This window comes from Gymnodraco acuticeps, unplaced genomic scaffold, assembly GCF_902827175.1.
Source record: "Gymnodraco acuticeps unplaced genomic scaffold, fGymAcu1.1, whole genome shotgun sequence".
Taxonomy (NCBI): Eukaryota; Metazoa; Chordata; class Actinopteri; order Perciformes; family Bathydraconidae; genus Gymnodraco; species Gymnodraco acuticeps.
The window spans coordinates 54,683-67,210 of record NW_022991881.1 but is presented as its reverse complement, the minus strand read 5'-3'; the positions used below and the strand labels follow the sequence as shown (position 1 = coordinate 67,210).

The 12,528-nt window shown below is 44.6% G+C and overlaps 1 pseudogene; it reads left to right on the top strand.

The window, feature by feature from the left end:
• LOC117535485 overlaps nucleotides 1-12,260 on the top strand; it is a 20,093-nt pseudogene extending 7,833 nt beyond the window's left edge.
• The last annotated feature ends 268 nt before the right edge of the window (nucleotides 12,261-12,528 follow it).

Here is a 12,528-nt window from a genome sequence, read left to right as displayed (position 1 = left end):
TGTGAAGAAGAAGCGCGCTCGCGGGAGCCTGCTCGCGCTGCGCTCCGCAGCAAACAGCTGTTTATTTTTTTAAAGCAATATTTTAGTGGCCCGGGCCGGCAAGTGGAAAGTACGTTATGCTGGCCTGGGGTGTCTAAATAGTGCTTCCGGGCCAGCGGGCCATTTATAATGTCGAGCCCTGACTCTCTTACAAGTCAAAGTCCTGCAATCAAAATGTTCCTCAAGTAAAAGTAGAAAAGTATTAGCATCAAAATATAGTTAAAGTAGCAAAAGTAAAAGGGTAACCGTTGGCAGAAGGAAGAATGGAGAGAAATATGTGAAAATAATACCATCAATAAAATGTTACCTCTGATTTATCATATATGAAGAATTCATTTTCAACATGTGATTAAAGCCAATTCTTAAAATGATTAAACAAACGCCTGTTTGAGATCCTCAGTGCACACAAAAACATAACTTGGAGAAATAAATAAATACGGATATGTTATTGAAAACCATCTTCGAATTATGTTGTGCTAATGTTATGAAATGTTTTCTCATAAATGATTGCGGGTAAGCAGGGAGGACAGAATTACGTCTAAACTGACGCCGTTTTGCATTTCTATAGGTTTGTAAGATACCGAGCATGGTTTTATATACCATCACGTTTAATCGTGTTTTATGCCGTTTGCTAAGACTTGATAAAACTCATAAAACACAGGAGATATGGAAACTCAGAACACCATATATTGGCAGCTGATATAACACAACACATTAGTTTTATTTCATTAAGTGGTGGATAGAGTTGGTTGAGACGCACAGGCTGCAGTGGAGACGCTGCGCACAGCTGATCGACAGCCGGAACACAACCACCAAATAAAAAAATAAACATGAATTGACTCCACTTACAGTTTTCTCATCAAGATCTCCTGTCCCCGGACACAAACACACTGACACACTGCACTGAGGAACGTTATGTGTATTTTGTCATTAACTTTTTTCGGCACCACTTATTTTATTTATTTGGTGACGATCCCGACCTCCATTCTGCTACTCTGGTTCAAACTGCATCCACCAAACAATATGATTTATCTCCACCTCCCCAAAATAACCAAAATCTGACACGGTTGTGAGATGTCTCTTTTTTAGCTGTTCTGTCGTCATTTCCTGCTATCTTCTTCATGCAGTCAGTCTGAATGAATATTAATACGGGGCGTTTCTTTGACTATTTATAGGCAATATGGGCGTCTACGTTAGGCCTGTCACGATAATTAATTTTGTGGACGATACATTTTTCTGGAAATTATTGCTGATAAACGATAATATTGTCGGCACGTTGTAAGACCATTTTAGACCACTGACATAATGATAATATATAATAATAATCATAAATAATAAGTACATCCTTTCAACATAAATATTGCAAATTAAATGTGAAACTAATATTAAAATATATAAATGATATATAATAAATAAAAAATTAATTAAATATAATAAATTAATTAAATCACACACAACCAAACAATAAATTAAATAGTCAGGCTGGAAAACAAGAGCTATCTCTCTCTCTCTCTATATAGTATATATATATAGATATATTATTTATATATATATAGATATCTTATTTATAATAATAATAATAATAATAACTGAACTTAATTTATATAGCGCCTTTCATAACCTCAAGGTCACTTTATCTCACAGCAAAAAAAACTCCCTTTAAAACAAACCGTCAAGTGTCACAGTGAGTGAGTCCACTGTCAAATACCCAGAGTCCTCAAACAGGCCATATCCAAATCTGTTTTTCAAAGTTTTTCGAGCAAGCATGTTTGCATTGTCGGGCAATGCATCTTTGATTGGGAAACTGTCGGGAAGGATGGAGGCTCTCCATCTCCCAGCTGCTGTGTTTGCTACCTGCTGGGAAACGGAATGGGGGTGGTTGTGTTTTAGTGTGTAGTTTAAAATGCGTGGTATTGCTGCTTTTGTCGCGTACCTTTCTTTTAAACAAACACGCCCGGCTCATTCAGGTCCATTGGTTCGCCTTGTTGATTTGGCTTGAATTCCAAATACTGCCACACCGGAGAATCGAGATGTGTTGTTAGGTTTGTAACCAATCCATTTCACTTTAAATTCCCCGTGAGTAAGTCACACGTTGTCTCTCCAGCTTCTCGCTATATATTATATGTGGCTGCTACGCCGCTGCACGTGCACGCAGAGTGTCCTGACCTGGTTGTGTGTCAGCCCCGCCCCTCACAGCGCGCGTGGGCCGGCAGCCACAGTGCTCCTAGCTAAAATGCTGGTCACATCCTTATGTAAACGCAATTTATCGAGCTCAGAAAAGTTATCGAGTCCATTGTATTTATCGTACGATAAGTCAATTTTAACCTGTTACGGTGAAGCCCGCAAAAGCTGCGCTACATTTCGAGTTGATTGTGATCTATAAAGAGAAACCGGCGTAGGACGTTGCCGCAACACACTTCATTAAGAAGTATCGATAAGATACCGTTAAAACTAGGGATGCTCCGATCGCCAATTTCGGGGCCGATCACCGGAATCAGTATCGGCCGATACCGATCGCCGATCCGATCGAGTGGGCGGGGCCTAAATGGAAGATTTAAACTTTAAAATCTTCGAATTAAAGTGTGATGGTTAAAACTCAGTGTAATGCTCATTCACCTGGAGCTTCCACAAACAACAATCAACTTAATTATTACATTCAAATGATTGTACATTATTGAAGTTCTACATTAACTTTGGATAATAAACACGGGAGAAAATGAGCGGAAAGCGCTCTCTTTTTCCTCTCTACCCTTCTATCTCTCCCGTCCTCTCTCTATCTCTATCTCTCTCTATTCTCTATCTCCCTCTCTCTCTCTCTCTCCCTCTCTCTCTCCCCTCTCTCTCCCTCTCTCTCTCTCCTGACAGCCTGTCAGTATCCTCATGCAGCTCACTGATCCAGTAATGAGTAAACCCGACAGTGAAGGAATAAATATATTTATTAACTAGTTTAGCTTGTTCCAGAGGTAGATAAAATAGCTAAGTGTGTTAGGTCTAACTCTTGTGTTTCGTTCCGCTTCCCGGTCCGGCGGGCGGGAGCTGCAGGATTTCTGCTTCACGTTGCATTCCACTATTTTACTGTCTTTTTCGGACACCTTAAAATAATGCCAGACCGGGTGAAGCCATTTTGGCGAAGCTTGTTTTGCGCACACAGAGAAAAGTGTCATGTATTTTACGTCATGCGATCGGCTCTCACGATCGGCAGTTTAGAGAGCACGCTCCGATCGGTGAGAGTGAGTATCGGCCGATCTCGATCGGTGACCGATCGATCGGATGCATCCCTAGTTAAAACCCTATACCATCTCTATCCTGCTGTGTTGCCTCGGGCAAGTCAATTAGATTGTAATCTAATTCCTTAAAATAATAAAAAAATATGTCTTAGAACAAAAAGTGAAAATCTACCAAGCTTGTGTTAACCACAGATCTTATCTAAGGTTTCTAATCAAAAACATCTTCAAATCCTGCCATCACTCTTCACAATGAAGGATCCTAGAAGATAGAGTCCATGGATCAGTTGCCATTAGTGAATAATCCCATAAAGATGCAGTCCTTGCATCTCACCCATCATTGAGAATAATCTTTTCTTCTTTTCTTCACTTAATCTAAAGTAAAACTTCTGATTAGTTTCAGGCAGCCAGGGCTCAGGCTTATTGTAGAAAGAAACCCGTTCCAACACAGGGGATCTCCATTTTAGTGTCTGATAGAAGGTAAGACTCAAGGGGTTGTTTAGGACAACTAATCAAATGTTGTTTGCTATTGTTTGGGCACAGAGGGTCCGCCACGTTTAAGTGCTGTTCCAATCCAACAAGTGGGGAGTGAGTTATCAAGGTCCTCCAACAGAGAGTAACAAAACAAAAATAACTCTACTGGAAAGAGGTAGCTTGACTAGCTTCACAAGTTCACATTCCGTCAAATAAAAATGTGGCTGTGTGCAGAATTCTAGCCTTAAGACTAACTAGTCTAGTAATAATGCAATGAACAACATCAGCTTAACATAACATGAATAAACAAAGAATTATATTTCCATCTTACTGGAGTAACACAATTCAAATATAAAATGTAAACAAAAACATGGATATACAATTGCAAGGCACTGTTTTTTTGTTTTTGTTTTTTAAATCAAGGGACGGTCAGCTCATGAATGTGAGCTGCACTCTTACTTCTTACTCACTCTCACTCTCCGGCTTCACAATTAAGTGGAGTTTTTTTTTTAAGGAAAATCAGCATCTCTACCCTTTCAGATGAGAGCCGGTTCCTTTTTCTCATCAAGGACGCTGGACACTGCACTTAAAGAGTCTCTCACTGTCCACAGACGGTGGCCGGGTGGGCACAGAGAAACCTGGTTTGGCAACAGCAGCCAGTGAGGGGAACCGTGAAGCATTATCTTTCCAGTAGTGTAGAGGATTGCTTTTCCCAGGGCTGGTTTGCTCTGAGAGATAGGTCTGTACCTGGACATCAGCTGATCGGGACCGGGCCTCTAGCTGATTCTCTTCCAAGATCTCGTCCAAGACGCTGCCAGGCTTGCTGCTTGCTTTCTTGGCGTCGGTGTCTTGCGCATAGGCTCTGCTGCCTCTGGCTCTTCACTGGCAGCCCTCTCTATCTACGCCACCTCCAGGATGAGGTTATCCGTGGCAAGCTCTCAGATTGTCTGACTTTGTGAAGAATCTGAAAATAGATAAATGTAACAATTACCCACAACAAAGAAAAACATAAGACAAGGACACCACACAGCACAACAGTTAATTCAGGCAACATGCCTTTACTTCTATACAAATCTAACCATTAACAGACCTACATTTAAAGGAAAGAAAAAATAGAAATTGGCTGCTTGAATAATGTTGGTTTGATATACATAATTCATAACGTAATAGATACGATTATTTATAGCATTCAAATGGTACATTAATGTACTGTACTTGCCTGTCTTTGTATCTTAGATCCACTAGAGTGGCGCTCCTCTACCTCAGCAAAGCGGGTCTCCACTGCCTCTAGGAGGTGCTCTTCATTGTTCTGACCCCCTGGGCAGTGGTCTTCTCCGAGAGAGTACACGTTTGAGGGCTGTTTTATTTTCTGAATGAATTAAATGAATGGAGGATGAATGGTTTATTTAGAATATAAAATAATATAGTAAAATAAAACATTTTCTATTTTTATTAAAAATATAGAAAATTATTATTATAATAATAATAATAAACCTGTTATTGCAGGGGATGACATCAGCTGCAGATGCAGTGGGATTGCTCACCAGTCCCTCATGAGTTCCTCAAATGGAGCTTAGTAACCTCGACACCTCAGCTGTCTTCAGGGTCACTGGTTGGCTGTCAGTGTGACTGGCAGGCTGTAGTCAGCTGCATACACAGAGCCCGCTTTTGCTCCAGGATGCTCTGTCAGCATGTAGAGGCTGCTGTTCCATCTCACTGCACGTCCTTCTGTAGACGCTTGACGTCGGGAATAGGCCAATGAGGAATGTTTGAAATGGCCAACAATTTACCTTGCGGTGGCCAGTGCGTCTATGACGCTGCGCTGAGACAGCAGACCCTCATGCACAGCAAGTTGGATGCGTGTGTGCGACACAGCCCACACTCGTTACTTCCATATCATCCATGGCTTTCACCATATTTTGCGCGTTGTCCCGCAAAATGACATGGACCCGTGGCTTATCTATTCCCCAACTGTTAAGCATCACCTCGATCGCCTCTCTACACACGACTCTGCTGTGTGAGATCCGCGAAAGTTCTGAGCTTGCATGTGTAATTAAACTGGGAGTCGATCCACTGTGCAGTGAAGCTAAGGAGAGGTGACATTGGGACACACAGAAGAACTCGTAGTGACGAGAAGGCAACTCATAACGTGGCTCCATTGAAGTGCTCCATGAGACGGCGAAACCCCACGTTCTCCACAACAGATAACGGCTGGTCATTCCAACGCGATGAACTCAGCTATCTTGGGTGTTATTTTTTTGGCCCTTTCACTGTTCTGGGGCAGTTTCTTCTTTCCTTTTACAAGTCTCTGAAAGTGTGGGTTGTTTCAGTGCCGTTACCTAAGTGGCCGCTGTTGTACTCGTCGTGTTGTTGTTGGTGTTGGTTTCTCAGGTGGCGTGTTAGATTGGTCGTGTTGAACGTAGCTCTGTTCTTTCCACACGTGGAACCTCCTTCTTGCAAACATTGCATCTTGGCTGTTACACTGCCTTCGCTTTCAATTTTATAATACTTCCAAACTCCTGACCATTTTTCTCTGTCCCGACTCCCGAGTCACCAGCTGAACGTAGCCTCTCGTTAGCTTACTGCTACTATTAGACACTGCGCCCTGCCCACTCTGTTATTTAGCCTTTATTTATACAGGTGTAGATCTCATTGAGACACAAGGTCTCATTTTCAAGAGAGACCTGTTCAGTGGTAACACTCCCACACAAAGTTACAGACAGAGGACACTAAACACAGAGGCAACACCGTAAAAAAAGTAGTCATTGAAATCCATATACAGCATGATTTTACTTGCCAAACAATATTATTTGACACTTATCTTTTCTGTTTTTCAGGTCTCTGACGATGCCAAGCTACCTCTGTGATTCTGCTGCTGTGACTCTGGCTTTCAGAGCTGCTGAATACTAAAATAGACTGCAGGACAACAGAAGAGCTTTTCACAGGAAAACACACAGACCCAGTCAGAGCTTCCAAAGCTCCTCATCACCACAGCCCTTTTTGGGGTTGCTATGGCAGCTGCTGTCACAGAAACCAAGTGCTGGACACAGGCTTGCATCAGTAAGGCAGGACAGACCACTAGTCATTGCCACAAGAGAGCATCAAACCGTGAACAAACAGCACTTATTAACAGCATTAATTCTAGCACTCTAAGTTTACAAGACGACCAGAGGTCTGCAGGCTGATGCTCGGCTCTCTGGAGGATCCTCATGAGTCTTGTCTGTGTCTGCTCAGGCTCTTGGCTAGGGTCCCTGTGCAGCCGCACAGCCAGTACTGTTCCTTCTGTTAGACCATGTTTCACCAGCAGGACCATCTGAAGAGCCATCTGCCAGACAGCCCACACAGCCAGCAGGCAGCTCTTCCACTGCCAGGAGTGTGGGAAAGCAGTACAACACCCAGCTGGGCTACAGACGACACCTGGTGGCAGCCCACAGTGCTTCAGCAGGCTCTGCCCGGTTCAGAGGGGCCCCCCTCGCTGCTGGAGCACCTGGGCAAGCCATATTGACAGACCTCCACCATCAGAGGGCAACAATAACACTGCTGTGCCTGTGAGAGAGAGGAAGTACTCATGTGAGCGATGCGACCGCCGTTTTTACACTCGTAAGGATGTGCGGCGTCACGCTGTGGTGCATACCGGGCGCCGGGACTTCCTGTGCCCGCGATGTGCACAGCGCTTTGGACGAAGAGACCACCTGACCCGCCATTTGAAAAAGAGCCATGCGCAGGAGTCAGGGTTGATGCCACCCTGTACACCCACCACACCCGTTGCTACACCGACCCCTGCCCCCCAGTGCCCTGTGAAGGAGGAGCCTAGCCCTGTGGTCTCTGATATGGGCTCTGTCTCCAAGGAGCCCATGGAGCCTTTCTCCAGGGACATGTACAACTCATACCCCATGACCAATGCTGTCCCTGGGATGGGTCACCCTCATGGCCTCATGCAGGGGTCATTGTCCTCGAGTATGGGTGTGGCCGCCACATGCCCCCCCCAATCTTCTCACCATCACACCTGCAGCCTCCTGTGGCCTCGCAGCAGCAGCAGCCCTACAGCAACATGGCCAGGTACCAGCACGGATCTACCTCTATATCCTCGCGCCGACGTGGACAGTTTCCTGCTGGACCTGCAGAGTGTGCCCCCACCTCACCTAAGTGCAGTCAACTCCTCTACCTCTACTTCTGCCTCCCCTCAGAGGGAGGTGCTGGGTGAAGGCGTGGGTGCTGCCAGCGACCCCCATCTGCTGTCCAGGAGCCCGGCCATCTCCTCCACCGAGCTGTCCTGCACCACTAACATGGACCTTGGGCCCTCTGCTGGGCTTCCTGCCCTTCAGCCTGCCGCCCCTACAGCCCTCACATGGGGATGGGGGGGTTAGTGATGAGCTATCCACCCGCTACCACCACCTCCCCTCCATCCTCTTCCTCTGGGCTGTCCAGCCAGGCTCCAGGGCCGTTCACCTTCTTCCAGCCTTCACAGGCCCATGTACCACAGGGCCCGGGAGCCCCATAACCACAGCAGCTACCTCAGGCATACAGCAGTCCTGCTATGAGCACTTCTAGCTCCCTACCTCACTACTACCAGGCCTTTCAGCAGTAAGCAGCTCTGTCCCCCACAAACGCTGCCTTCACAGGCTTTTTCATGAAAAGGGTTAAAACATGAGAATGGCATCTTTATTGTATGTGTGACTTTAGCCTGTCAGTGCTAACGATGCTAATCAAAACAAATGTTAACACAACAAATCACCTCATCAGTATTACCCTCATATTTAAAAGGCATCTTGAACGTTTGAGGAATTGAGATGGTCTCACTACAACCAAAGTAGAGTTCTACTTTTTGGTCAGACCTGTTACCAACGGTGGATGCACTTAACACACTTGTCACAGGCGCTGCACAATGCTGGGAGTTATCCAGTTTTAGGTTATCATGGGAAATGCTACTGTGTTAGGGTATGTCACCCTCCTTACTAAGAAGACTTGAGATTTTCTCATTTTAGAATATTGGAGCATGAACGGTCTTGTAGAGCAAGAAAAAGTTAGAGTAAGATGTACTCCGTTTGAGTTAGTGAAAACAAACAATATTGAGAATGCCAACAGCACTGTCTGTGTAGGAAGTCTGGTGGCGATGTGTCATTTATGGCTTGCATTTTTGTTGAAAAAAAATGAACTTGCATTATCAACATAACCTGAAAGCTTACTTTGTTGACATGTCAAATATGTTGCAGAGATTTTGACTGAAGTTAGCATGCTAATGGACTAGGCACTTTTACAAACCTAACCTGTAAAGCTAGTCCTGTTTCTGGGGGTTTCTCGTGTGGCACTGTGGGGCCAGACTACTACAGGGCTCAGGGCTTGTCATTATACATCTCTATACATCCAAATGGGCAGAACAACAGGATTCACAGCTTGGCTGACCCTGATCCCCACTGGGAGGCTGCTACACCAGGAGGAGCGCTCAGGGAGGCAGACTATAGTTCAGCGAGTTGTATTGAATTCAACTAGAGCTAACCCCAGCGCCCGTTGTGGGCCACAACTGCTGTCCTGAGATCCAGGGTCCTGCTGTCTGTGTCCCAGTGGTTGCGTGCGGCTTCTGACAGTCTGTCTCTCTGTAGTCTCTTAGGTGGGGGTTGAGCTACTTTGGATGGTCTAATAAAACAAATCAAAGCATATACACGTTCAGCCCCGGGTCAGTGGCAAAGGAAACAAAGCTTTGACTGAGGTCAACTACAGGCTGACGCAACATGACAACATTATAAGGTAGCAGTGGGTTTTTGACCCACTGAGTTTTGGCAGTTTACTTTGATTTGTCATATTCTTGCCCTACTGTTGGTTAGTAGGCTTTTTTGTTCATATCGTTGCCTGGACATTTAGATTGCATGAAGCCAGTATTAGAGGTGAAATTCTAGCCCTTAATTCTTTGGAGCAGGTGGCTTGACCTTACACATTGCACCTTGTTAACTCTCCAAAACATGTCATCCAGTGACATCAATATTTCACTAGACCAGAATTGACCATTGATGGAATTATATCAACAATTATTTCAAGTGTTGTTCATTTAACCCTTTACTGTGTTTGGCCAGAAAGTGCAGTCGATACAGTTAACACAAACTGTGAAGATTGACTGCACAACTATTATTAGTTAACTGAACAACTAGTAACTGTCAAATGTCGCACATGTTCATAATAATTGAACTGCAAAGGCATTTTAGTAACAGAATCTAAAATGCAACAAAGTAGCTCTTTGCCAGAGTCCTCGTTGGAAGCCCTAGGATTGTTGGGTGATTTGAGGCTATATCACCTTGGTGAAACAATCTCTAATGCTAAATAGATCCTTTTTCTTGCCAGTATTACCTATTAAAGCTAGATTGAAATGCACTTGCGTTTCATTTGAAATATTACAGGCCTTTAAAGCTTGAAGTCATGCCAAATCACAGGAGGAGGAAAGCTGCTGCACCACTGCTGTCAACTTTGTTTGAATGGTAGGGTTTTAAAAATCAAAATAGAATGTTTACCTATACCGCACATCTTGACTGGATTCGACAAGAAGCCACCTGTGGAATCCAGTGTGAAATTCCCTCAGAACTTGTATCTGCTAACAACACTAGTCATCACTCCTGGCATCCTCAGGGAGTCTTACTCTGTCTGATGAACAGGGCCTCAGAGAGCAGGGTAGCAGCGGCTTCTTGTGTTGACCTTGAATCCCTGAATCTGCGCTGTTCAAAGGTCAAACAGGGAACTCTGAAATGTACATTTGCCGACTCTGTGCTAACCAGGTCACTGGTCTCAGGGTTGCTGCCCGTGTCCCACAACATACCTACAAACATATGCCCTGTATTGGAGCATGGTGGGAATGAACCCTATTAGCCATTGCAGCGAACCCAGACCCGGTGTCAATTCAATTTGTTATAGGAGTTATTGAATGTCTGCGTACAGGATAAGGCCAACCCCAGCTGTGACAGGAAGATGATCTTGAATCAAGGCTAGATAAATATGCTCAATCAGAAAATGTGGCTATGACATGCTGCAAAGATTTGACGGCGCTTAAAACACATCTGTGAAACATAATTGTTCAAATCCCGCCATGTGTCAATCATAGCACTACAGCCTTGGGTAAGGAAAGCACTTGACAATATGTTAATGAATCTATATTTGAGTCTGAAGTAGAGGTCATCCAGGTCTCTACTTATTTTCCATGGTAAAAGGTAGCAACCCTAGCTACTTGACCTGAAGCACTTGAGATCAGCGTTGTGGTTAGGCAGAAGGAATAGTCCCAACCCTCCCTGTTACCTGTTCACTTATTTTCAAATGGCCCACTGGATGTACCCGGGCTGAACCTGTGACCCGCTCGCCGTGAGGGTCTGATGGTATTCCCGAATGGAACGCATCATCAATCAAAGGACTTCCAGAGCACTTGAACCATTTTCCTGTCTCTTACTATATTACTGTTGGTATTAACACCCATCCACAAGGCTGGGGTGCTGGATCTCAAGAGTATCTGATGTCCTTCATACTAAGAGGTGACCTCCCCCCTCTCCCGTCTCTGATCCAAACCAGGAGCCTTCTCATGATGGAGGCTCCACTCATGACGTTGGTCTGTTAGTGGAGATGATATCAGAAATATGATGCTCTCCCTTCTGCCTTAACTCCATGAAGTGATTGTTGAAGGACTTCTCTCACTAGCATTATTACCGGCCTCCAAGTGTTGCACCGATGTCTTAAAATACTACTGTTGTGCCTCTCTAAGAGTGTCTAATCTCCTGACTGGGTTTAAGCACTTATGACATTTCTAAAAAAACAAAAGGATGACTTTGATCTGTACCTCAAACACGCAGAAGTGTGGCTTTCTGTTTTTATTTGTTTTTGCTTCTAGTTATTTTGGCTCTTATTTGTGCCATTAGATTGAAACTATAAAAGTAGTTTAATGAATCTAAACTCTTTATCTAGCTACAGACGTTGACATTATAATTTCGTCAAATTTTCTACCTCTACATTTTTGTATATCTTTCTGCAAGAATCATTAGAAATAGTTGTAACTCGTTAGGCAGATTGGACCATGTTGAAGATGCTCCGAGTTCCTCTCTGAAGGGCTGGGTGCACACAGGTCCTGGTGGTGTATCCCACAGCCAAACATTGTTCTCTTTACTTGCCTTTAATGATATTTCTACTTATGTACTACCTCAGAGAAGAGACAGGTGACTGTCCGTCTAACTGCAGAGAAAATGTCTAGAGTTTTATTTTTGTCAGATCAAGCACATGTACTTTGTAACTCAATAGTTTTTTACTGAGGGTAGCTCACAGCAGGATGTTGTAGCACCTTGCCTGTTGGCTCCTCTGCATTTGTTCCGTCTCAGTGCCTCTGCCTCTCCAGTCTGGAATGTTCACTCTGTTTACAACCGGGCCTCTGTCTGAACCAATACCACAGCTGCATGTCGGAATTTCACAAACACATTGATTGACTTAGAGGATTTTCACTGTGAACGACATCATGGCTGCTCCTGCGTGCTGCAGAGTGATGAAGAAGAAGAAGAAGGAGGAGGCATCATGGCTGCTCCTGCGTGCTGCAGAGTGATGAAGAAGGAGGAGGCCTCTCTGCATCATGGCTGCTCCTGCGTGCTGCAGAGTGATGAAGAAGAAGGAGGAGGAGGCCTCTCTGCATCATGGCTGCTCCTGCGTGCTGCAGAGTGATGAAGAAGAAGAAGGAGGAGGCCTCTCTGCATCATGGCTGCTCCTGCGTGCTGCAGAGTGATGAAGAAGAAGAAGGAGGAGGCCTCTGCATCATGGCTGCTCCTGCGTGCTGCAGAGT